Genomic DNA, 26701 nt, shown 5'->3' on the forward strand with positions numbered 1-26701 from the left:
CAGTCTTCACAATCATTTATTTCGAACCAGGCACACAAGTTAACTAGATTTATTAAATTTACTTTCACAGATTGCCATGGTGAAATTTGAACTCATGACATCTGGATTAGTGACCCAGTGCCGCAACCACTAGGCTACCAAGCTTGAGTTCAAAGGACATCTTCAGGGCTGTACACAGTCTCAACAATATCCCAGGATCAAGTCTCCAGAACACACCAGTCATGCGTTGGAATGTCTCCATAATTTCCAGAAGAAGACATTAATCAAAGTCTGCCAGTTACTGCAGAATAATATTCAAACTAAATCCACAACTCTGTTCCCTCTAAATGTAACACTGCATTAACCTTTCATGCTCAAGAGCCTTCTGGACTATCAACACACATGCAGCCAAATTAGTTAGTCCATTGTGCACTGATTACCATGTTCGACAAGGGCCGGGCTCACTTTCCAATGAATAGTGACCAGCAAGTGGAGCTGTGTGATAAAAGGGAATTGTGCTGTCTGATAAATGTGGCAGAGAATGTCTCTGAAGATGCAACTAATAGCTACATTCGGACCAGAGCTCATATGAGCTTGACACTGACCCCTTTACAGTAAGAATAACAAAAGATCAAAAAATAGTAACAGTAATAAGTCACTGCAATCATACTGGGCTGTTAGCTCAGTTGGGCAGAGTATGATGCTAATAACGTTAAAGTCACAGGTTCATTTCCTAAATTGCCCAACTAGTTTGCCTGCTGTTGTTTCTCAGGATAAGGGGTGGCCATTTAGGAATGAGATGAGGATAAATTTCTTCACTCAATGGGCTGCGAACCTTGAATTCTCTATCCTAGAGAGCTGTGGAGACTCAGTCTGTCAGTACATCAGAGTACAAGCTACAGGATCAGGAGTAGGCCATTCAGCCCTTCAAGCCTGCTCCATCATTCAATAAGATCATGGTTGTGATGATCTACAACAGCTCCAAATTCCCCAGATGTAAAAACCTATCAGTCTCTGCTTTGAATATACTCAATGAGATAGGCAAACTTCGGGACAGATTGGACATGCACAATATCAAGAATCTTTCTCTAAATCTCTGTACACATCTGGGACACATACTCACAAATAAGTGTACAAAACTGTAACAATGTACACAGAAGGAAATGCATTATTTTTCGAGGACTGTTTTTTTCATATCTAACATGCATTTTCTTGTTAGGTAGCCAAGTGATTGAGAAACAAACACTAGAAATTTGCTTATAAATGTCACGGCAGAATCACAGCAGCCATTCAGGCATTTAGGCTCCAACTATTTCTATCCGTGTCACTTGATAATACTGTCGCTGGACAGTGTCACATGCAAATCTTTCACTTATAATTAGTAGTGATCGCTCTCTAAAAAGAGGGTTGGATTCCAAAAATAAGGGTGTTAATCCAAAGTCCTTGCATTTTCTATCAGTCTGCACTCCCTGTCCCGTCTTCACATTTTTAATTCATGGCTGCCACACTGTCGCAATTTTTTTTAGCCCACGTCTCAACACTTGTTATTCAGATGAACAAATCTGGAAACTGCGCGTGTTTAAAGTTTCTCTACATTTAAATTTGCTGAAAACGTAGGTGCTATTGGAAGTACAGCCTCCCAAAGCCGTCCATGCGAAGACTAATGGGAGATCGGAAGACATTATTGCAGTTTTGCTTTTATTCGTTCATGGATGTGGGTGTCACTGGCTAGTTCTGAAGTCACAGGTAGGCCAAACCAGGTAAGGATGGCACATATCCTTCATAAAGGGCATTAGTGAGCCAGATGGGTTTTGACAACAATCAGCAGCATCATCAGACTTCTAGTTCCAGATTTTATTTTATTAAAATTTCATCACCTGCTGTGGTGGGATTTGAACCTGGGTCCCACAGGGTTACCCTGGGTTGCTAGAACACGCATCCAGGGACAATACCACTGTACCATTTCCTTCCCCTTGTAATATAAGGAAGGCTGTAGCAGTTAAAGCTCAAAGCGGACATAGCTAATGTTTCAAAAGATTGAGTTATTTGGTGTTACAGACACATCAACAGCAGTTTGAAATTAATACCATATAAAGAACATGTTGTAGCTCAGTAACATTGCAGGTCTATGAACATCTCAGCGACAAAACTGACATCGATGGAACTTTAGACCATGGATTGAGATTTAAACACGGAGATTAAAGGAAGTGTTTATGCATTGAGGAGTCACACTTCAACACAGAACCATTTGCTGTCTTCAATCAGTTCCGTTTGTATCCTCAGTTCGCTCTCTCCTGCATTCAGGTCAGATGAGTGTGATTTATTGGCCAGACAAGAATGATTTATTGACCTCAAAATAAAACCGGAACTGTCTCACTTTAAAATAATAGGTCTGATTCTGTAATGGAGCACAGCAGGCAAAGTGTGGCACTCACAGGGGGCACTGACTAGAAAATCTTAGATACACAATGTCTCGTGTTCTGTTCAGTTCCCACCAGGAGTGTTCAGTTGCTGAATCCATCCTGTTTTTTTTTCTCTATTTTGTTCTTGGGACACAGACAAAATTGGCCAGATAGTATTGATTGCCAGCAAAGAGAGACTTATATTTTCATAGCACCATCCTTATAACAGTTGTGACTCAGTGGACAGCATTCTCACCTCTGAATCAGAACTTGTGGGTTCAAGATACACATCAGGACAAAAATAAAGGCTGTCACTCTACTGCAGTACCAAGGGAGTGCTGCACTGTCGGAGATGCTGCCCTTTGGATGAGATGTGAAACTCAAGACACATAACATCCATTAGAACTAGAAGCAGGAGTAGGCTATTTGGCCCCTTGAGCCTGCTCTGACAGCCAATAAGATCATGGTTGATCTGATGTTGGCCTTAACTCCACTTTCCTGCCCTGTCCCCATAACCCTCGACTCCCTTGATCAAGCATAAATCTAAACTCAGCCTTGAATATATTCAATGACCCTGCCTATAATGCTCTCTGAGGAAGAGAATTCCAAAGTTTAACACCCCGCTGAGAGGAATAAAAATCCTCCTCATCGCTTTCTTAAATGGGAGACTCCTTATTTTTAAACTGTCACTCCCCCTAGTTTGAGACTCTCCCACAAGGATAAACACCCAGCTTCAAGCCTGTCAAGACCCTTCATAACCTTAAATGTTTCCATAGGATCACCTCTCATTTTTTCTAAACAATGAGCATAGGCCTAACTTGTTCAACCGTTCCTCCTAAGACAAACCCTTCACCCCAGGAATCAGCCGAGCGAGACTTCTCTGAACTGCTTCCAATGCAATTATATCCCTCCTTAAGTAAGGAGAGCAAAACTGTTCAGAGTATTCAAGACGTGGGCCAGGATTTTCCGTGGCCGCTGTTGTCAGGTGTGTTCAGTGGCGTGAGTGGACAATATGGCAAGGAGGTCAGAAATGGGTTTCACGACACCATGAAAGCAGTTTGCGAATTTTTGCCCTGCCTGCCAATGTCAGGCTGTGTTTCCTGCAACCTCATTGTAATCCATCAGCATATCATTATAAGGCCAGCCCGCTGGACTCATCCCCTACCCCACCCACCCCCCTGGCCACCTCACCCCCCCAACCCCCTCTCCCCCACCCCCACCCCTCCTCTGGATCGTCCGCCCACGTCGGTAGGAAAACACACTGATGTGTTTCGCAACAGCACATAAGCAACATGCACCTGGCCAGCTGCTCTTCACTTGGGACTTGAAGGTTTGTCTGCCCACCTAGCTTCGGAAAGCACTCGCAGTCATCAGCGCCAGGCTTCACAGGCAGCACCACATCACTTATAGGGGGCTCACGGGTAGGTCTCTACCTACCACCCCAGCCATATGTGGGTGGCTTTTCAATGGCTGCAGGGCTAGATCTTGCTTGGGGAAGGGGGAGAAGTGGCTTCAGGCAAGGGAAGGGGCTGCAGGGTGAGAGCTGTACTGGGGAAGGAGGGTAACCCAGGGTGTGTGTGTGTGTGTGGTCACATGTTGATCTGTGCAAGTGACCTCAAGATGCTGAAGGCTGAGGAGGCAGTCTCTAGAGGAGATGAGGCCAGATAGACATGTGAGGGTATGTGTGTGAGAAAGGTTGGTGATGTCCCTTGAGCTGGCAGTGAATGAGATGCCAGTGAATGTGTGATGGGCTTGAGTGTGTGAGTATAGAGTGATGAGATGGTTGCCATACCCTGGCTGCATGGGTGAAATCATTCCTCCTCCATCTGCATTGGATGGCTAGCCTCTTCTGTGCGGCATTAGCACTGACCACCACTGCCACCACCTACCATGCTGGATTGGTGATGCCACTGCCCATCTGTGGCCAGAGTGGGGGTGGAGGACATCGCCACGGGCCTCCATGGTTCCAAGGGGCATTCCAGTGATGCGTCATTAAACCTGGGGGCTGCAGTCTTTTTGCATCTCGTGGACATCTTCCCTGCAGTAATCGTGGGCTGGAAGTACTGAGATGTGTGTGTGTGTGTGTGTGTGTGTGTGACTTTAAATATGGTGCCCGGCATGATGAATCGGCGAGGTGATGGCAGGTGGGCAAATGAGAGCCCACCTGCCATGAAAATGGCGCGTTTCTCGGGAATGCATAACTAATGTGGCCGGTTTGGGACAATACAGCTACCACACTTAGTGCGAATCTGGGATGATTCTGCCCTTGGTCTGACTAAGGCCCTGTACAGCTGTGACAACATTCCCTGTTTTTATACTCCATTCTCCTTGCAATAAACAACAATATTCCATTTGCTTTCCTAATCACTTGCTGTACCTACATGATAGCTTTTTTGTGATTCATGTACCAGGGCAGCCAGATCTCTCTGTACCACTGATTTCTGCAATCTCTCTACATTTAAATAATATTTTGCTTTCCTGTTCTTCCTGCCAGAGTTGATAGGGCCACATTTTACTCCAACTGCCAATGTTTTTCCCACTCACTTAACCTATCGATACCCTTTGCAGACACTGTGGTCAGGATTTTCTGCCCCATCACGGTGGGAGATTTGGCAGCCCAGCCAAAAGTCCATTGGCTTGCGGTGAGACCGGACAATCCCAGCAGCAGGTGGGGCCAGAAAATCCCGCCCTTTGTGTCCTCTTCACAATTTGCTTTCCTACCAATCTTTGTGTCATTAGCAAATTTAGCTACTCAGTCCCTTCCTCCAAGCCATTAATATAGATCATTAATAATTAAGGCCCCAGCACAGATCCCTGTGGCACTCCACTCGTCACGCCTTGCTAACCTGAAAATGACCCATTTATGCCTACTCTCTGCTTCCTGTTAGCTAACTAATCCTCTATCCGTGATTATATGTTACATCTAACACCATGAGCTCTTATCTAGTGTCATAACCTTTTATGTGGCACCTTATCAAATGCCTTTTGTAAACCCAAATACACTATATCCACAGGTTCCCCTTTATCCACCTTGCTTGTTACTTTCTCAAAGAACTCTTTTCTCAAAGAATTATTAATGATTTATGTTAACGGCTTGGAGGAAGGGACTGAGTAGCAAAATTTGCTAATGGCACAAAGATTGGTAGGAAAGCAAATTGTGAAGAGGAAACAAAGGGCGGGATTTTCTGGCCCCACCTGCCGCTGGGATTGTCCGGTCTCACTGCAAGTCAATGGACTTTTGGCTGGGCTGCCAAATCTCCCACTGTGATGGGGCAGAAAATCCCGGCCAAAGTGTCTGCAAAGGGTATCGATAGGTTAAGTGAGTGGGAAGAACATTGGCAGATGGAGTAAAATAAATTAATCAAACACAATGTTCCTTTCACAAAACCATGTTGACTCTGCCTGATTGTATTATGATTTTCTCAATGTCCTGCCTTTACCTCCTTAATAATAGGTTCAAATATTTCCCTATGACAGATGCTAGGTTAACTGGTCTATAGTTTTCTGCTTTCCATCTCCCTCCTTTCTTGAATGGAAGTGTTACATTTGCGGTTTTCTACTCCATTAGGACCTTTCCAAAATCTAGGAATTTTGGAAGATTATAACCAATGCATCCACAATCTTTGCAGCCAATTTTTTCAAAATGCAGGCTATCAGATCCAAGAGACCTTTAGTCCCAATAGTTTTTCCAGTGCCTTTTACTTAGTGATCATGATCCCTTTTCCCTTCCAATTTTCAACTATTTTTGGGATGCTTTTTGTGTCTTCTACAGTGGAGACTGCTCCAAAATACCTGTTCCATGCTTCTGTCATTTCCTTGTTTCCCATTATTAATTCCCCAGTCTCACCCTCTAAGGGGCCTGTGCTCACTTTAGGTCTCTTTTTCTTTTCATATATTTGTAGAAACTCTTACCCTATTTTTATATTTCTAGCTAGCTTTCTCTCAATTTATAATTTTTCCCTCATTTATTTATTAGTCATTCTTTGCCGGTTTCTAAAATTTGTCCAAGCATCCGACCTACCAATAACCTATGCAGCTTTGGGTGAATTTTCTTTCGATTTGGTACTACCCTTAACTTGCTTAGTTAGCCACGGACAGTGCATCTTACTCCTTGATTTCTCTTTCTCGATGAAATATATCTTTGTTGAGGGTTATGAAATATTCCTTAAACGTCTGCCATCATCTGTCCTCTCAGCTGACTTTAAAGATCTCATGGCACTACCTTGAAGAAGAGTAGGGGAATTATCGACAGATATCCTGGCACATCTTTTGGCAACATAGTGGCATAGACAGAATCTTCAGAGTACAGCTGCAGTCCTGCAGTTGCTGTCAATGTGCCCTTGGTTTGAGGAATGGGTGGGAAACAAGTCAAAGACTCACCTTCTACTTTTAACATCCTTTGTGTTTTCTACCACAATTTATGACACATTTCAATGCTGTGCTGATATAATGTCTCCCAGTTTCTGTCATTTATGTCTGGGAGCTGTGCTGTTGTTATTGCTTGAAGTTGTGTTTTGTTTTTGTCACTTACTCTGCCACCCACCTTTGCACCATCAGTTTAAGCACTACCTCAGATTATAATGTTCCATTGGGGTTTACCGCCACCTCTACTTCCATGGAAGTAGAGGAACAATAGGGGGGGGTCAAGCTAGTGAGGCTGCACCACAGACACATAGCGCCTACCCACTAAGGCATCATTGTTTAACGAGAAAACGGCACCATTAAGTAATCCTTTTATCACTTGAGAACAACTTTGCAGCCATTTGCATTGAGGTGCTTGCTGATCTTTTTGCAACTCACAGCAGATACAGTACAATCAATTCCTTCACTGTAAGTAACCTGCTTTCCACACAATCTCACTCAGTCATCAACAACATGCACTAATTAGGAACGCAGTGAAACATCAGTAAGGCTACACTGTTTCCTTATTTCTTATGAACTTTTCACTGTAATTGAAGATTGTTGTAAGGTTTGTGTAACTTTTCTGCTGATCCTTATCTATGAGACCAAGCAGGATTCCAATCCAAAAACACTTGTCGCCGTGGTCTAACAATCTATTCTATACATGTTGGAACCAAATATCCTAATGAGCCTTTCAGGAGCGATTCCACGCTTCTATAAAGCCAATGACAACTGAGTAAAACTTATCAAGTCTTTCTGAAGCGGCAGTGTGAGAAAATATGTATGGCTTCCATGACCTGTAGCCACTGCAAAGCATTTCATGCTCAATTAAGTACGTCTGAATTGCGCTCGCTGTTAGAAGGCGTATTAGGATAGCAACTCTGCAGTTTGGGTTCAGTTTTATCAAACAGACAGATTTATTGAAGGGTCATGAGGACTCGAAACGTCAACTGTGCTCTTCTCCGCCGATGCTGCCAGACCTGCTGAGTTTTTCCAGGTATTTCTGTTTCTGTCTTTATTTTGGATTTCCAGCATCCGTAGTTCTTTGCTTTTAGACAGATTTATTAACCAACATACTATCAAGGAGCTAGTTGCTGATTAAAAAGGTTTTAAAAAAGTTCCACTGATGGCTTAGTGGGGTAAAGGACCACCTACAATGGTACCGAGACACACAAGCAGGAAGGATCCACGTTGCTGGTGCTAAAGTTAGCCATCTCAACTGGAGTGGCAGTTGGTGCAGGTTGAAGTGGGAGGAGGAATGAGCGAGATTTAACCACTTAATTATCCAGAGACTGCAGCTGGAGTATGTGGACATTTAATAATGCAATTATGGTTCCAGGTTCAAGTCCCAGTCCAGGGCTTGAGCATAAAAATCAAGGCAGGCAGTCCAATGCAGTATGGAGGGAGTGCTGCACTGTCAGAGGTGCCACCTTTCAGATGAAACATTAAAACGAGGCCCCATCTGCCAGCTCAGGTTGTTGTAAAAGATCCCATGGCAGTATTTTGAAGAAGAGCAGGGGCGTTCTCCCTGGTGTCCTGGCCAATACTTGTCCCTCAGTCAACATCTCAAAAAAGATTATCTAATCAGTATCACATTTCCATGTGTTGGAACTTGCTGTGTGCAACTTGGCTAGCACATTTCCAACATTTCAACACCTGAAAAATACTTCAATAGTAAAGCATTTTGAGACATCCATTGGTCATGATATGTACTATATAAATGTAAGTCTTTCTTTCTTATTAGATAGACCACATCAATTTGAGAATCATGGATAGTAACCACACTGTGTTAACACATGTAAATGCCCAAGATTAAAAAGTAAGGCTAGCCACAGCACACTGGTAGCATGCGTCCCACGATTCCAACTATCTGGAACCTGAGTTGATTCCAGCTATCTGAATATTAATTAGCTGCTGTTCCCAGAAAGACCTTTTTTCAACAGGTTTTTCATGAATGGGAATGTCAGTGTTGCTCGTGGTTTTTTCTACCTCACAGATCGCGCTGACATTGTCGCAAATGGCAGCAAGGGCAATGTGGGACAGCATCGTGACTGGTAACATCAACAATGTACAACTATATTTGTTAAAGAGTGTAATATGTATCTGCGTGCTGTCAGAAATCAATACAACGTTCAACCATGCTGCATTAATGGGCATGTTAAGTGCAAACTCCCTTGACGTGCAATCTCATCATGGGACAAAATGGGTTAACTCACGTTGTTAACCTGTACAAGAAGAGATGGTGTGGCATGAACAAGTTCAAGGTACAAAAATGTTTTTCATACTGCATTCTTTCTTCACTCACTATTTGGAGTTACATAATGGAATAATTTCTTAACGTGTGTCAGATAGAAACAAATTCTGCCAAAGATTCCTACACATTCCTGCAACAGGGATATTTTCATACTTGCTTCAGTTGTTGACTCTTTGTCCCACTTTCAAACATAAGAATAGTTAAAGCGGAATTCCTGGTGTTACTGTAAGTAACACTAGTGGAATTTATCCATCCCACAAAAGTCCACTACACACGCCATCTTCAAAATGTTCAATGTAACTGTCTGATAAACACCACCTGCAGAGTCAGTCATTCACATTATTTACTCTTGTTCTGATATTATAAATTATATTCAGAATGATTTATGGATGGAACTTTTTGGTCCTTTGTGTTTTGTCTTGATTATCCAGCATAAATATTGTGGTTGCTGGGAGGAAAACGCTCCTTTCTGCAGCTGTTATATTTGACTTTGTTCCTGTGTTGCTAACTTGAGGTTTGTACAGGGGGCCCTTTGTTAAACAAGCGATTGCGCTATTCCATGCTGTCCTGATTAAAACATTTAATAAAATACACCTGTACAATAATTCGCGTGCAATATTAAGGCATCCTGTTATTACTGCGCCCATAACACCAGAAATCTCAGGCATTCCCTTTTGAAGGATCAAAAATTCACGATAGAAAATATCAAAAGACAATTCTTCAAATTGCTAAACGTTATCTCACAAAGCGGAATTAGAATGTTTCACAGAGTGAAAATGTGTCTTCGTTTTGCAATCCTGTGTCTTTTTGTTTCTTGTGGGCTTTGAGGGTTAAATATCATACTGCTAACTACAGTTTATATAACCATCAACTGGCAGATTAATTAATTAGAAGCCAGAAATATCAAGCATTTCCCAGGAAGCTGGTATTTCAAATCCCTTCACTAACTTTCACACACCAGTTGCTGAGGCCTCTTCGCTCTCTGTGGACCGCACAATTTTCTCTGTTATTGTTTCCTGGTACTTCAGCTTTGAAGTGGTAAAATAAAGAGTCTTTCAGTTGAAAGCAATTCCCTCTTTCAGCCCAGCTTCATCTGCTTACTGCACTGTTCCCTGTGGAGATGAAGGGGCATTTCCCTCCCAGCAACCGCAATATTCACACTGGATATGTGCGTACTAGATGGGCTTGGCTTTAGGCTGACAACCTGGGACCCAGTCTTGGTGACATTTTAACTCCGATTAGATTGTAGGGCTCAAAATGCATAGAGCTGGGTGCTGGGTGGTTGCTTGGCGACATGCTCCTCAGCAGTCACAAGCCTGAGGTGATGGCTGAGATATCCATGAAACCAATTCTTTCAAGCATGTTTCAATTACTACTAAGAACACAGGCTGCTTTTCTTCAAATTAAGGTTAATAATATTCTCCCACTGTGTGCTTAAGTTTCTTAAAGAGAGGAAAATTTGACTCAGATGCGATGCTAATATCCTTCAGCTCAGTCTATTTCAGTCTACCCCTGACTCAGTTATTCAAATGTTAAGCAAGTCATTTTCACGACAAATATCCTATTAGGTAGAAACATGGCCCATACTTTGAAAGGCAAGTAACCCCTGCAGCACTGAACTCTGTCTTCTCAATCGCAAAACATGTTTTTAAACCAACAATAACATCCAGTTCACAGGTTAATAAGTAATTCAACACTATAGTATATTTCACTAAAGCTTATAACCGGCACACTTCTCCAAAGTACCTTCAATATATTTTGCCTCTCCTTCAGGACTTTATTATTCCTGTCTTTTTCATATACAACATTGGTGAAGTAGAAGTCAAACTGAATTGAACCAAACCTCATTAAGATACAGATATTGTGGAATGAGAAAAGAATGGAACAGGGCAAGATTGAAAACTGTGGGTTTTAAGCTGGTGAAATTGTATAATGTAATAAATCTAGGAATACTAAAATGACTGCTGTTAGATTGCAGAAGCAAAATACCACAGATGATGGAAATCTAAAATAAAAGCAGAAAATTCTGAAATACTCAGCAGGTCAGGTCTGTGGAGAGAGGTACAGAGTTAATGGGGGGAATTTTACCAGGCCCTTGGAAGATGGTTTGGAGGCAAGGGGTGCAAGCAGAATTAGAGAAAATGACTCAGGCTGACTTGCAGATGCGCTCCCGCTTCCAGTCGCTTTCCCCAAGAGCAGGATGAGTCCAAAGGCAGCAGCCTACCTGGCAATGGTGGGAAGCCGATTGAGATGGATAATTGGGCCATTAACTGCAATCCTCCACTGAAATGGTCATTTCTCAGCATCGCCCTGTCTCCACCCTCTATCAGCTCTTCAGCAACTCAGAGGTGGCTACACAGGAGGAGGTTGAAGTGGCGTGGGAGTTCCTTTAACGGCAAAAAAATGGCAAGCCTGATGTATTCTAGTATTAGGGACTTGCCATTGCATAAGGAGCTCCTGGAAACTGATGTCTCCGATAGTTCCTCCAAAAGTGGAAGGCAGGAGAATCAAATCAAATACAGTCAAAATACGGAATAATGATAAAAAGGTGCAATTAAAGGCATTATATCTGAATGCATGCAGCACTCTCAACAAGGTAGGTGGAATTGATGGCACGAATGGAAGTAAACGGGTATGGTCTAATTGCTGTTATGGAGATGTGGCTGCAAGGTGACCAAGGATGGGAACTGAATATTCAAGGATATTTGACATTTGGAGAGGACAGGCAAAAAGGAAAAGGAGGTGGGGTAGCGCTGATAATAAGGGATGAGACCAATATATTAGTGAGAGAAGGTTTTAGATCAGAAGAACACGAATCAGTTTGTGTGGAGCTAAGAAACAGCAAAGGGCAGTAAACATTGGTAAGAGTTATTTATAGACCAGCAAACAGTAATCGATAATGTAGGACACAGTATAAATCAGGAATTTGGAGATGCATGTAACAAGATAATACAGTAACCATGGGAGATTTCAATCATATATATAGAATGGGTAAACGTAATTAGCACTAATGCTGTGGAAGATGAATTCTGGGAATGTATACAAGGTGGTTTTCCAGAATGGTATATTGTGGAACCAACTTGGGAACAGGCTAGTTTAGATTTAGTATTATGTAGTGAGAAAGGACAATTAATAATCTTATTGTAAAAGAACCCTTAGGGAAGAGTGACCATAATATGATGGAATTTTCCATTATTTTTGAAAACGTTGCAATTCAATCCAAAACTAGGGTCTTGAATCTAAACAAAGGAAACTATGAAGGTATGAGGGGCAAGTTGGCTGTGGTAGATTTGGAAAACACATTAAAATGTATGATAGTAGACAGACAATGACTATTATTTAAAGAACCAGGGTTTATGACAAATGTACATTCTTTTAAGCCACAAAAACCCAATAGGAAAAGTGAGTCAACCTTGACAACAAAGGAAGTTAAAGATTGTATTAGATCAAAGGAAGAGGCTTATAAAGTTGCCAAAAAAGCAGTAAGACTAAGGGTTGGGAGCATTTTAGAATTTAGCAAAGGAGAACCAAGAAGTTGATAAAGGAAGGGAGAGTAAAGTATGAATGTAAACTATAGAGAAACATAAAAACGGACTGTAAAAACTTCTATAGGGGTGTAAAAAGGAAAAGATTAGCAAAGACAAATGTTGGTTCATTACAGGCAGACACAGGAGAATTTATAATGGAGAATGGGGAAATGGCAGAGAAGCTAAATAATTACTTTGTGCCGATCTTCACGGAGGAAGATACAAGAAATCTCTCACAAATAATAATGAACCAAGGGATAGGTGAGAACGAGGAACCGAAGGAAATTAGTGTTTGTGTTCTCTACAGGGGACTGTGGAAGCTTAGTCATTGGGTATGTTAAAGACAGAAATTGATTGATTTCTAGACACTAATGACATCAAGGGATTTAGGGATAGTGTGGAAAAATGGCATTGAGGTAGATGATCAACCATGATCTAGTTGAATGGCAGAGCAGGTTAGAGCAGCTGAATGGCTTATGCCTGCTCCTATGCTCCTATGTTCTAATTTCTGCTGCAGTGATGCAGTAGCAACCATTCTCATTAGGCTGAAGGCACCTTGATTGTGATTCTCCCGCTCCTGCCTTATTCCCCTCAACAGCACTCTCACTGCACACATAGTCAAAACTGCTGGCCGCTCTTGCGGTGCACTGAATCGACTTCCCGCCTTCTCAAGCACAACCCCCCTCCCACTCCCCCAAACATCCCTAACTGGATGGTGATCACAGACGAGGGTTCTTAATTGGCTGCCTTCAGGAATATTGAACCGGAAGGCTCACTGCTGATGAAAACGGGCTTGGGGCCTGAAGATGGTCCTGATGGCCAAAAAGTTTCTAAGTCCAAAAAATTTCAGGTTGATGACTTTCTGTCAGGCTAGCTCATCACAGATGCTGCCCAACCTACTGAATATTTGCAGCATCTCCTGATATTAGATTAGTTTATTAGATTAGGAATGGGATTCTCACAGCAGCACATCAATGTATAAGGCCGGGCATGTGGGAAGCAGGAGGAAGCGACAATGGAGCCCAATAGGGAAAGGCATCATACATATCCAGACTGGGAAAATGGACATTGTGCATGTACAGAATGGAACATGGCTATAGCACTGTAGGGACACAGACATGAAAGCATCTCATAGAATCAGTGAATTGTTAGCGCACAGGGGAAGGTCATTTGGGCTGTTGTGTTGGCACTGGTTCTCTGAATGAGCAATTCACCTAGTGCCATTCCGTCTTCTCCCGATAACCCTTTACATGCTTCCTTTGCAGATAACAATTCAATTCAGCATTGGGCATCAGCAGCAATGAACAACACTGCAGACAATTGACCTTGTTTTATATGCTGGTTGCAGCACTACACAACCAGTTCAATGCAGCAGTGCTGAGATCCCCAGTCCATTAAAATAACAATTCAATTCCCTTTTGAACATATGTGGCTGGATGGTGGTGTAATGGTAATGTTGCTGGACTAGTAATTAGACACCCAAGCTCATGCTCTAGGGATATGGGTTCAAATCTCACCACAGCAGCTGGTAGAATTTGAATTCAATTAATAAATCTGGAATTGAAAACTAGTATCAGTGATTGTTGAAAAAGCCCATCTGGTTCACTAAGGCCCTTTATGAAGGAAACATGCCATCCTTACCTGGTCTGGCCCCAATGGTTGACTTTTAACTGCCTTCTGAAATGGACTAGCAAGCCACTCAGTTGAAGGGCAATGAGAGATGGGCAACAAATGCCCACCTTGCCAGTGACACCCACATACTGTGAAAGAGCAAAAAGACAAAATTTGACTGAAAAAATGTGAGGTCGGTTTCTGAATACCTGGAATTTTGTGTGATTGTCACATACAGAATCATAGAATAAGACAAGTGCTGATTTTCTAGAAACTGTTTGACTAACTAAACCTGTATGAACCTGCTGTAATATGTTCAGTTGGGCTTAAAGCCTGAATTTTTCAGAGCCCCTGGCAGCAGAGGGGTCTTGTTGGCAGTGAGCCCAGGTCAGAAAATCGGACCTCCAAACTTTGCCACTCACTGTCAGGCCAGGGGTGACTTTTCAATGGTTAAATCTGACACTTAAAATTGTCCCCGGTACGGGCCAAGTAAAACCTCATCTAACATAGCTGGTGTGTTCAAGCTAAGCCCCGTGCCGAATTTTTTAATGTAAAGTAGGCTCCACTTACATCTAGTGCAGTCGACTTTCAATAAACCTGGGTGCCTCTGAGAAAACAGGGTTGGACTGTTGAAGTGAACTAAAGGGAGGTTGAAAATTTCTACAGGTATTCATTTTCTTTTGTTATTTTAATGCACTGGGGATCTCTGCACTGCTGCACTGAACTGGTTGTGTAGTGCTGCAACCAGCCTATAAAACAATGTCCAAAACAAAAACAGAATTACCTGGAAAAACTCAGCAGGTCTGGCAGCATCGGCGGAGAAGAAAAGAGTTGACGTTTCGAGTCCTCATGACCCTTCGACAGAACTAGTTCTGTCGAAGGGTCATGAGGACTCGAAACGTCAACTCTTTTCTTCTCCGCCGATGCTGCCAGACCTGCTGAGTTTTTCCAGGTAATTCTGTTTTTGTTTTGGATTTCCAGCATCCGCAGTTTTTTTGTTTTTATTTTTTTGTTTTTATAAAACAATGTCAACTGTCTGCAGTTTTGTTCATGGCTGCTGATCCACAAGATGCTGCAAGGTTGGAATTCCTTTAGGTATTCCAAAAACTGGAAGTATGGGGCAAATTCAGGGGATGAAACGAAACACAGCACGGAAGTAGACTTTTGGCCCCTCATGCATGTGCCAGGTCTTTGAAAGAGTTTGCCAATCACATCCATTCTTCTGCCATTTTTCTTTATACCTGTAGTTTTTTTCTTCTTCAATTGTTCGTCAAATTCCCTTTGAAAGTTACAATAAAATCTTTTCCTACCCCCCCTTTCAGGCAATGCAGTCCCAGTCATAACAATTTGCTGTGTGAAAATCGAATTCTCATGTCGCCTCCCGTTTCTTTAGTTAATTATCTTAAATTTCTGTCCTTTGGCTCTCACCCTTCTACCAGTTTCTCCCAGTTACTCTATCAAAACTTTTCATGAAGCAACTTCTGGATTTAAATTCCCTTTCTTGTTTTCAAATTCATCTATGGCCTTGCCCCTCCCTATCTCCGTAGCTCCTCCAGTCTACAACCCTCCGAGATACCTGCACTCTTGTGCATCCCTGATTTTAATTGCCCCACACTTGGGCCAGGATTTCCCAGTCGGCGAGCGGGGTGCAGGGCCTGCTCACCGACGCGGGATGACATCGAGCAGAACTCCCAACATCGCTCTGCCCCATTTCAATTTCAAGAAGGCAGGGGCTCAGCAGAGCTAGTTGTGCACCCACCGACCTGTCAATGGCCAGTTGAGGCCATTGACAAAGTCATTAAAGTAATTAGTGGACCTGCCCATCCAACCTTAAGGTTGGTAGGCAGGCTAGAGGCCATGGCGAGCTTTATAAAAAGCATGAAACTTCATCCACGGGCAGGACGAAGTTTCATTTGGTTTGAAAAAATGTCATAAAATTGTCTTTGAAAGTGATGGACATGTCCCAACTCATGTGACAGTGTCAGGGAAATTTTTTTTCTATTTTTAAGATTTTTCAATGTGGAGCTGATCTCCCTGAGGGAGATGAGCGCACTCTTTCATGCGCATGCACGAAAGAGCGCACTTTCGGCTTAGGGAACCCCCCTCCCCCGCATAGCACTTCCTTGCGGACGTCACGCTGGGCGGGCCTTAATTAAAATGGAGGCGCGCCCCCAATCAGGGGCACCAATCTGAGACGCGCCTCCTCACGCCCGCTCCTAAACTTCCCACCTAACGGAGGGAGAATTCTGTACTTGGTGGTTGCACTTACAGTTGTTTAGGCCCCATGCTCTGGGATTCCCTCCCTGCACCTCTCAGCCTCTCTACCACCTTTAAGACCTATCTCTTTGACTCTTTGTCTCTTTAGTCATCTGACCTCTCTTTAATTCACTTCAACAACCCTATTTTCTCATAGGTGCACAGTTTATTGAGTGTGGACTTCCACACCTGTGAGTGGAGCCATATTTGATATTAAAAAATTCGGCATGGCGCATAACTTGAACGCACCAGCTTTGTTAGATGAGGTTTTGCGTGGCCCATACCAGGGCCAATTTTAAGTGTCAGATTCAACCTTTGGAAGATCAGGCCTGATCTGGCAATGGGTGGCAAAGTTTGGCTCAGTGTTATATTTTGTTTTATAATGCTCCTATGAAGCACCTTGGGACACTTTGTTTAAAGTTGCTATATAAATATAAGTTGTTGTTGTTGATTTAGTACCCCTCTTACTCATCACTGCCCTAAGAAAATCAGCCCGAGCTTATCTACCCTCTCCGTGTAAGTGAAATCCCGCAACCTAGATAACATTCTGTGGGAAAATGAGACAGCTTTCCTTCAGAAAAAACTTCAGGATGCAGTATATAAATAATTTGAGGTGTGAAACATGGTGTTGCGGGTTTGGGAGAAGCAGTTGATTACTTTCAAGCTGCATGTCTGGCTCTGTTTTTTTTTGCGGAGCGCCGAGACAAACAACCACCAGCAGCTCCAAGAAACAAAAATTGTGCTTCCGAAATCTCTTGATATCAATTCCGCACGGATAAAGCACAAGCGCCTCATCCCATGTGCCATTCACAGCAGAAACCCTTAGACTAATAAAACAATTGCTACAATTATTCAATAACCCAACATTGGTGTATCATGTGACAACCAGGATAGTCAAAGGAAACTACATGGATCCTGCTCCTTTACCATCTCGCAATTCTTATGTAATTATGAAATCATTCAGAGGCACCTCAGCAGCTACATGCATTCTTGGTAAAACCCCAGGCCATGGATTTTGTACCTGGGGATGTCAGAGCAGTGCCCTGTTGATGGTGCCACACGCTGGTCTTCAGATTCTATCATAAACATATAGCACTTCCTACAGCTTTAAACATGGCCACAGCATTTTTATGCCATGGGATTACTCCAGATCACCACAAGTGGCCATGATAGCCGAGGGGGTGTCAGGACACTATGTAGAGGTACTAATGATGTGACAATAACCAGGTAATCTGATGTTGACTGAGGGATAAATATTGGCCAGGACATCAGGAACTTGTTCTGTGTCAGCTTCGATGTTTGTTCTCAGGCCCTGAATTGGAACTTGAACCCAAAACCTGATTTAGAGGCAACAGTGTTACCAACCTAACCACAGAATGCTCACTACTCCATCTGTAATGCCCTCTCTCTGCAGAGTAACAGCATTCTCAGTAGCCAAAAGTTAAACAGTTTTCTATTAACTTAGTGCTATTCACATTATGCTAAGTGCCCAGAGCCCACTGTGATCCCTAAGCCCACACTCCCCCTTGATGTCGCTATACATTGTCCACGTTCTACTGCCCAAGCTTACACTATGTCAAAATAATTCTCAAATGGGAGGAGCAACTGAGTGACAGGGAAGCAGCACTGCCAGGTGATCTATCAGGTTGGTCATGATGCAGAACATCTAGGTCCAAGCTCATGTAATGTCTCACATTAGTAGGACATAAATCTTAAACCCTCCTTCTTCAATGCCCTGGATGGTAGGCCATAGGTGCTATACGTTCTGCATCAGAGTAGTCTGTAGGGTGTCTCCAATGAGAGTGAAGCTCTCTATCATAAGCATTTGCAATCCCCCTTGTATGAAAACTGCAGCACCAGCCTCCTGTAAATTCATGTCAAAGGTGCCAATAACAACAGTGACATCTTTGAGACAGAGATCTCTCTGGGATTTGGGACTTCCTACAGATGCACTCATTGCTTTGCCATGCAAGTCAACAGAAAACTGTGGTGAGGTCATAGATACACAGTGGCACATTGTCAAGCAGCTGCTAAAGCCAAACAGTCAAAGGACATTGCAAATATTTTTGCTCTTGTACTTACTCCCATCTGAAAGCAGATACCAAAGTAGGATACCAATCCCTTGTGCTCAGTCTTTCAGCTTTTGTTCCTCTTCAATTATACTTCTTGGTTCATCCCTCCAACTGATTAACTGAAGACTCCATGTAGCTGAGCTGTAGCTTGAGCAGATCTAGTACTTGTTATGTGGTGAAAAACCTGGGGTCACGTTGCCACTTCCTTTATTGTCATCAATTTGAGCACAACAGACATTTAACGAAAAGCAAAATATTTTACAAACTGCACATTAGAGAATGGCTTGTCACAGATAAAATCATGCAATTTTAGTAGCTTAGATTAGTAGCTGTTAGCTCCTCTATTCCCAGAATTACTGAAAACACTATAAATATGAATGATTATAGTAAATGGAAGGTATTTGTTAGGTAGTAGCACAATAACTCAACCGCCAATGTCCTCCATAGTTTTATGGTCACATGTGGTAAGTGCCATTTCTTCAAATGTGTTTAATTAGTGCCATCATCATCCAATCCTGGCTCCTTCCTGGTCATTGTGGGCAGCTTTGGCCTGAAGGCAGAGCAACTTATGAAGCTGATATTAATCTGTAGAGCAGATGCAAGCAAATCCCTTACCTGAATCACCTCCCTTTAAGGCCCATATGCCCCTGGATTGTTTCTCAGCCATGACTCTTGTATGCTTGATCTGTCAGGGGTCCTGTAATGAGGCTATTGGTGGCCAATGTTCCACACAGCTTCTGAATGAGGATGGTGGGCTGGAGGATTGGTACTATGCTGGGTGCTAGCTTGGCAAGTAATCTCCTGAGAGTGCAACTAAAGTATACTTGGAGCTATAAATGAAGAGTACAAATACATGCAACATTGACTAAATTTACCTCGACGCTTCTTTTAATGCCACCGAGTTTCTTTCTTATTTCTGTAGGGAAACTGCATTGGCTTTGACCACAATGCCCTGCCTGTCAGCTTCAAGCTTCATGTGCAGAAGTGGATGCTCTTCCACATATAATTCTGTTGCTGAGGTTGGAGTAATTTCAATAGCTTCCAAAGACTATTAGCTGCAAACACACTTAACTTCATTGTAACGTATTTACAGGTATGAGAACTCTCCTTTACGCTAGCCTTTTTCCATGCTGCTTTCTCCTAGCCTCTCAGATCACATGATATATGTCACTTCCTTCTATGACATCACAGACTATTACAGGTCCCTTTATGGGACCTAGTCTAACATTCTCCATTATACCACAATTCACACCAAAGAAGCTAACCTTCCTTCACCACACCTCATGGGAGAGGACCTCCAATGTAACAATAGCAGAAATTTGGAGTTTTGCCCATCACTATGAATGCAGGGATCAGTCAAGTGTGTAGCACTTCCTTTAAGAGTGTACAGTACCCTTAAGAGCAGCTGTTTAGCCCAATTTTCTGATTTGCTACCAACCAGACTCGCTGCATATGGTTTCTATTAAAATTAAGAGGAGGGCCTAAGTTGGAAAATTGTCAATATCATATTCAACACACTGCCAACCCCATATTTGCTCAGATTAAAAGATCTAGACTTCGATATGGTCATTCCTACCCTTTGAGTTTTTACCATAGTTTGCATTTAGAAAATTACCACAAAAAACAAATTAAATGTAACCATAAACTTGGAAGCTGAGCCTTCATTCCTCTTGGAAAATTGATTTCAATGGTGATTTCAGCGGTTTGACTTTACTGTGAGTTCATTCAGCCAAGGTCACTTGCTTATCCCTAATAAATTTACCTCAGCAAGGTGCCCATAGTTCAAGCATGCACACCTGCAAGCCACAGAGACATCTGAAAATTTCTTATGAAATATTGATTTCATCACAGTTGGTAACTGAAAGGTGTTTTTCATGAGTGATCTCATACGTAGTGGATCAAGAGTTTATTGCACAGCAAAGATACAGGGTGTCTTGTGATCTGGTGTAAGCAAGATTCCAATCCTTTGTACAATTTATAGAAAGTATAGGTTTTTACATTTGTACGGGTTTATGCATTTGATAGAGGGAGTGGTCAAGACAGCTGTGAGGTTGCACAGACCATCAGAAATAAGCAAGGTTAAAAAGAGAAAATCTACAAATGTGGGTTAAATATTCAAAATCCCAGGAATGCACAGCAAATCAGCACCTGAGAAAAGGCCCCAAGTTGAATGTTTCAGATAGACACCTTGGGCAAAGCTTTACACCCCACGGGCGGGCACGCACCAGGCTGGATCAGGTGTAAAATAGCGCGCAATGACATCGGGTGAGCGTCCTGGCATCATTGCGCGATATTGTGGTCGGTGGACGCACGCGAGAGTCAGCAGTGCACCCACCAACAATTAAGAGGCCTAATAACACCATTAATCAATTAATTAGCTGCTATTTGCCCCTGCCTGTGGCACCTTACGGGTGGCGGGGAAACAAATTGGCCAGGTGGTCTGTGGATTTTTGTGGAAGCCTCAGCCAAGGGTGGGATGAGGTTTCCAATAATAATTTTAAGAAAGTTCAAAAGGTTTGGGCAGAATTTTTTTCATCAACCTGTTTAGGTCAGTGGTTCTTCTTAAGGTGTGGAAATTTTTTCCAGGATTTTAAAATCTTTATTTAAGGGGTTAAAATTCTTCAGCTCCCTGAGGCAGCTCTCTGTCTTCGGGAAGCTTTCATTGCATGCTACCTCGCTCCAGCATAGGGGGAGCTCGCTCTCCTCCCATCCCCCAACCCCCTCCCGCCACCCCCCCCCCCACCCCCACCCAACACCCCCCCACCACTCCAGCAGCACTGAGCCTTTCAGTGCGCGTTTCACACTGGGTGCCCGTTAATTGGCCAGCCAGCATGAAATCGTGGTTGGGAGCCGATCATGGGCAGTGGGCTGTTTCCCAGCCGCTCCTGGGTCCACCTGCTGTGCCTGCCCAATGACCTCAAAATCCTGCCCCTTGTGTCAGAATTGTAAAGTGAATGCAGAACAAGCACTTCATAGGATTCGTCAAAACAGATGAGGGAGAGAAAAATAATAGGTAAAAGTAAGAGGGCGAATATGCTAAATAGTTGTGTTGGATGGTGTGGACTTTACACAAGGAAAATGCTTTAGCTTTTTGAGGCAAACGCCTACTGTTTGTTTAATTGGTCAGAAGTAGCAAGATTCTAATTTATTTTCTGCTCAGTTGTGGTCTTTTGTTAAAAAAAAAGGTGAGGTAAACCAAGTATGGCATCCTCTTCTGATGATTAAAACCCTGAGCAACAATTTCCTACAGATTTATAACTGACGATGTTATTATCAGATCCTATAGGTAATAAAACATGCGAAACTGGACAGCACGGTCTAGTGTCATCTCAAGGAGCCTCAGGCAATCAGAACTGTTCACTTCTATCTCTGTTTCAAACAGTTACCCATTGTGAATCAAATAAAGCAACTTGTTACGTAAGAACTGGTTGCCAAGGAACACAAAGTCCCATCCTGTCGAGGTGTTTGATGAGCTGTCGACAGGTTTATCATACTGTCAAAATGTTCATCGTAAAGCGAGCTCCAACCCAGCTCAGTAACTCAAGGCTGCAAGTTAGTGCATGTTGGCGAGACACGTCCTACAGTCTGCTTTAACTCCTTAAAAGGATAATTAGGAGTGTTCAAAGAGCCTCCAATGTCATTTGCACCTGCCTGTGCGTAGATTTCCTAGAAGCTCTAAGTTCATTTATAATTGTAAATAGGATTAGGAGATGTCAGAAGCATTATCAGGAAATTGTGTGAAACATTTTGCACTTGCTTAATCAGTTGTGGTCATTTCAATAACCTAAATGTCAAAGTAAGTGTAACGCAGAGAGTATAGTGACATTTCTCAGACAGCACTAGAGCAGCACATACCAGCAGTATCTGTTTCATTTGTTCGCTCAGCTCCACTTGCTCGGGAATTCATGTTGGTACCAAGTGCCAGTTCCTTTGTTGGTTTAGGATTCGACTTGCAAAGCTTCAAATGTAGCTTTCTATAATTGTAGTTTGGTGAGTCCAAGAATGATTCACAACCTGTGAAACTGCATGGCTGATATCTGGATACAGAAAATCTGCTGAAATGAATCATTCGTATAGAGTTATTGGGCCTTGATGTAGTGGATATGTAGTTGTTAAACTGAGCTGGAAATTGTCACTGCAGAGAATCAAATGACAGGAGCTTAAACCCATCTGTTACCTGCTTACAACAAGTATAAATAACACAGTAATTTGCTATCATTACTCCTCATTTCCTTAATGTCATCATGACAGCAAAAGTTATACAACTTAGTCTCCCAGCAAAATGGTCTTAAGAGATCCCAGAATTTATTGGCTTAGTTTTCTGATCACAATCATTGGTGGCATCAAAGCCAAACAGGTGCCAAGGAAGGGCACAGTCCTCTTCTGCCTGCATCCCACCAGCTGAATGCCAATAAGAACGAACCCTGAAAATAAACCAGCCCTGCCTTCAACGCTTTTGAAATCCACCCAAAGTTCTTGTTTTTTTTAAAGAATATCTAAAAGTGCAGTTTTTTTTTGTATTTCTGATCTTTCACTTTTTCTAGTTTCAGGTTTATTTTTGCAGGCTTAGCTCAGAAGTTGTGCCTCAGTTGCTGGTATTATAACTTGGCATTCCAGCACGGATCCCTCTCCTTTAGTGTTATTTCGAGGATAAGCAACAGGATAAAAGAAGGGATACAAGGCAGGTCCAATTGTATCAGAGTGCCTAAACATCCCAGTTTCTCCTAAAAAAGTACTTGGAAGCTTAAATACCCTTAGCCTAATCACTACAGATGTTACCTTTAATCCAGGGTTACCTAATAAAATCCTAATTCAAAGGCCCATGGAGTCACTTAAACTACTTTACAGTGCCATCAATGACAAAAACTTATATTAATTCTGAACACTAGTCAATTTGTTCTGAAATTGGAACCTTCTTTTTTGCCTGCAAATTAAAAACTAGCAATTGACGTATTGGAAACTCCAGGGTATAGGATCTGAAGGCCCACTGAAGCATCCTGTTACAAACTTGTAAATCACCCACAAGTGGAATCAGTTAAATTTGTGCAATTTGCAAAATAAAAATTATTCGCCACCCCTTGCGGGGTTAACTTTGTTCAGGGTTATTAAAAGGAAGCTTCTGTGACCATTTAAGAAATATTCATGCACTAAAAAATGACTAAATGGAACAATTTTAACAAATAAGCAGGTTTATTGGGAAATAAACCAAATTTGAGTTATAGCAGATGTGCACAAAGTAGCTTTCTTTTCAGATTAATCACTGCCTGTCATTTATCTTTTGTTTGTCTTTTCTCCTTGATGCTGTAACTCATTAACATCAATATTAAGCCAATACAGTCCAAGTGCAGCGCACCAATAATAAACTGGTTGCTCTTCATACAGGAAGGGCAACTTGTTGTATTTTGTAGTTATCATGTACTATTTAAGCTTTAAGTAATTTTACTTAAATAATGTGCAACTGAAATTGTTTTTCTTTAACTTGCACAGCAAACTTGTCTCCCTCTAATATAGCCCAATGGATTCCAATCTGCGCAAGATCCTAGCTTTTCGGTGCATCCCGTTGGAAGTGCCAGCAAGAAGATTCACCTATCAGGTTAGACACACCTAACAGCACTGTGGGTGCACCTACACCACATGGACCACAGCGGTTCAAGAAGGCAGCTCACCCACCACTTTCTCAAGGGCAATTAGGATGGGCAATAAATGCAGGCGTTGCCCAGATTCCATGAATGAATAAAAAAAAAATTCTGGAAAATAATCCTTTCTGGAAAAAATCCACAGGCTGCCCATAGCTGGATCAGGAGAAATTCTTTGAAACCCATTCACATTTTCTGTTTGAGTGCCACTGTCTAGTTACCACATCAACAATGCCACAGACCACAGACCCCAAGAATGTGAAGTACAGACCAATGTGTCCAAACAGAGTAACTCCCCAAGATACAGCCAAAGTCAGTAGATAGCGTGTGCATAACAGTCAGACACACACCAAGGCTGATGCCACAACTGTCAGAGTCTCCCGGGCATTCCATAACCCAAGTCACTCAGCAAAGCTCACTCACTACTAAATGTACCTGATCTACTGTGTACAATGAGCTTATGTAAACTTCATGTATCCAAAGAATAGTTGCAATAAAAATTGTATATATTGTTTAATTACTCTGTTTATATGTATAAGGTGACTATATATGTATCTGTCATCAACGTTCAGAGTATCAGTCTGCTTTTTATTCAGCACCCATGTATCAGTATGAAGTGAAATATAATGTTTACATACTTTATGTAATTTAACTTTTTAAAGATAATTTGCCAAAAACAAGTACCCATGATCTTCTAAATCGCACCAGACACAGGTGGAGTTCAAAAGGTGCCTCGACAATATATTGTGTAAATAGTTTGGTCACTTTCTACATGTTGTCATTCAGGAACTTTTATTTTGATTTACTTTGACCATGCTGAGCCGAGGACAAGATCACAGAGGGCATTGTATCACCCTATCCTTGATCTGAAAGTGATTCAACAAGTAACAGGCGCACAGAATGGCAGCATTCTCATTGCATTAGGTTTGAAAATCTTTCCTATGCTTGCTGATCCAGATCTGGTGAGGATTAAGAGTTAAGAACCCATTGATCATTTTAGCAGATGTATTTACATTGGCAATTACTTAACAAAGTAGTGGAATGTAAAGCTTAAAATCCAGTATACAAAGCACATGGATTTGTAATGTACCTTATCGTTGATGTCATATAAACAAAGTTGTCAGCCACTTTGCACACTGTAAGATCTAAAAAAAAACAAGTGAGATTAATGACCAGTTTGGGAGGAAAGGGCCTTTGGTTTAGTGGTAACATTCCCATCTTGAAGCAAGAGGTGCAGGGTTCAAACTATCCACCAATCAGTGGAGGCAAGTAGAGACAAGAGCACCGGCTCTTAATCCTGGGATGGCATCCAGCAGGAGACTAGGGTCTAGTGAAAATGGGTGCCCCACTCACCTGCCTCATCCCCACAAAACTTTCCTGCCATATAGGACTATCAGCTAGTATAAAATTGGTCACAGCTAATGGAACCAGCCTGTGAATCTTTCCACTATTTCATACTATTCTCAGGTAAGAAAATTTGTTTGAAAGTGTTGGTCAACAGAAGAATGATGGTCAAAATGCATGAGTACTCAGCACTATTCTTTGAATATTAGTGGGATCCTCCATGCCTATCTGCCCATTTGATTAACAAGGCAGGTCCACAATTTAACCACTCACCTTGAACAGGATATCTCTGACCATGCAGTGTTCGCTAAGTACCACGCTGAAGCCACAGCCTAGATAATATACTCAATTTCTGGAGTGTGGCTTGAACCTATATCTTTCTACCTCTGAGGTGAGCCAACAGAATCACAGAAAGCATGCGATACTTGTGAATATGTGTAGAATCGAACTCATAGATAGTAATTTCCAGGAGACAGTCTGAATGGAAACCAAGAGGCAGAGAATTAATAACCCCTGTGCCCATGGAAGTTGTTGAATCTACAGCTGAAAAGCCTATAGCAAACATTTCAGTAGTTATCATTAACAAGGCAGATTGTACAAACATATTCAACAACTGGATCGTCTTGCTATATATTACAATTCAAAAATGTTATGCTGATAGATTTATTATTATTGAAAATGCCAAGTATTCCTAATAATTTGTCTAATTGTTTTCACAAATTTAAGTGGAATGTTCTTTTGGATGCTTCAGACTTCAATGCCAAGAATTCTGAGCACAACCTTGATCTAAGTCAAAAAATATGCCTTGTATAGAGAAGTTCTGAGGATTAAAGAAGGGTGAATATTCAGTTAACATGATGTATCTTATGGGAGCAAGGTCACAGCCCTGAACAGAAGGATTTGCTGCTTGTATTTGTACAATTCAACTTTCTAAAGGATTTCTTTATTTACTTTTTTCCATCAATGGCTGTACCATAAGCAACTGCTTTTGAAGGGCAGGTGAAGGGGGTATTATTGTTACTTTCTGTTCTGGAGCCGAAGGGGAGGGGGTGAGTTGCTGTCTATATGTCAACAAGTGGATAGTAAAAATTAGTTGTGGTGAGGCCCATCAAGGACCTAATACTAATTGTAGCCCTTTTCCATTCAAATTAAGTACACTGCCATTATGATTCCACACTTAAGGTAGAATGAACAGCAACATACAGCTTCCCATATCAAA

The 26701-nt window shown here is 42.1% G+C and overlaps 1 long non-coding RNA gene and 1 other non-coding gene across 2 annotated transcripts in view; one reads left to right on the forward strand and one right to left on the reverse strand.

Moving 5' to 3' along the window:
* Window positions 1-1459: 1459 nt before the first annotated feature.
* LOC121269690 overlaps window positions 1460-26701 on the forward strand; it is a 73923-nt gene continuing 48681 nt past the window's right edge. The window contains exons 1-2 of the long non-coding RNA XR_005941394.1: window positions 1460-1739; window positions 23990-24095. This is a non-coding gene — a long non-coding RNA (uncharacterized LOC121269690). The remainder of the gene's footprint in view (window positions 1740-23989; window positions 24096-26701) is intronic.
* Window positions 17122-17257, reverse strand: LOC121269755. The gene has a single exon (XR_005941403.1). It is a non-coding gene; the product is annotated as a U11 spliceosomal RNA (small nuclear RNA).

The sequence above is a fragment of the Carcharodon carcharias genome, chromosome 25, assembly GCF_017639515.1.
Source record: "Carcharodon carcharias isolate sCarCar2 chromosome 25, sCarCar2.pri, whole genome shotgun sequence".
NCBI classification, from domain to species: Eukaryota; Metazoa; Chordata; class Chondrichthyes; order Lamniformes; family Lamnidae; genus Carcharodon; species Carcharodon carcharias.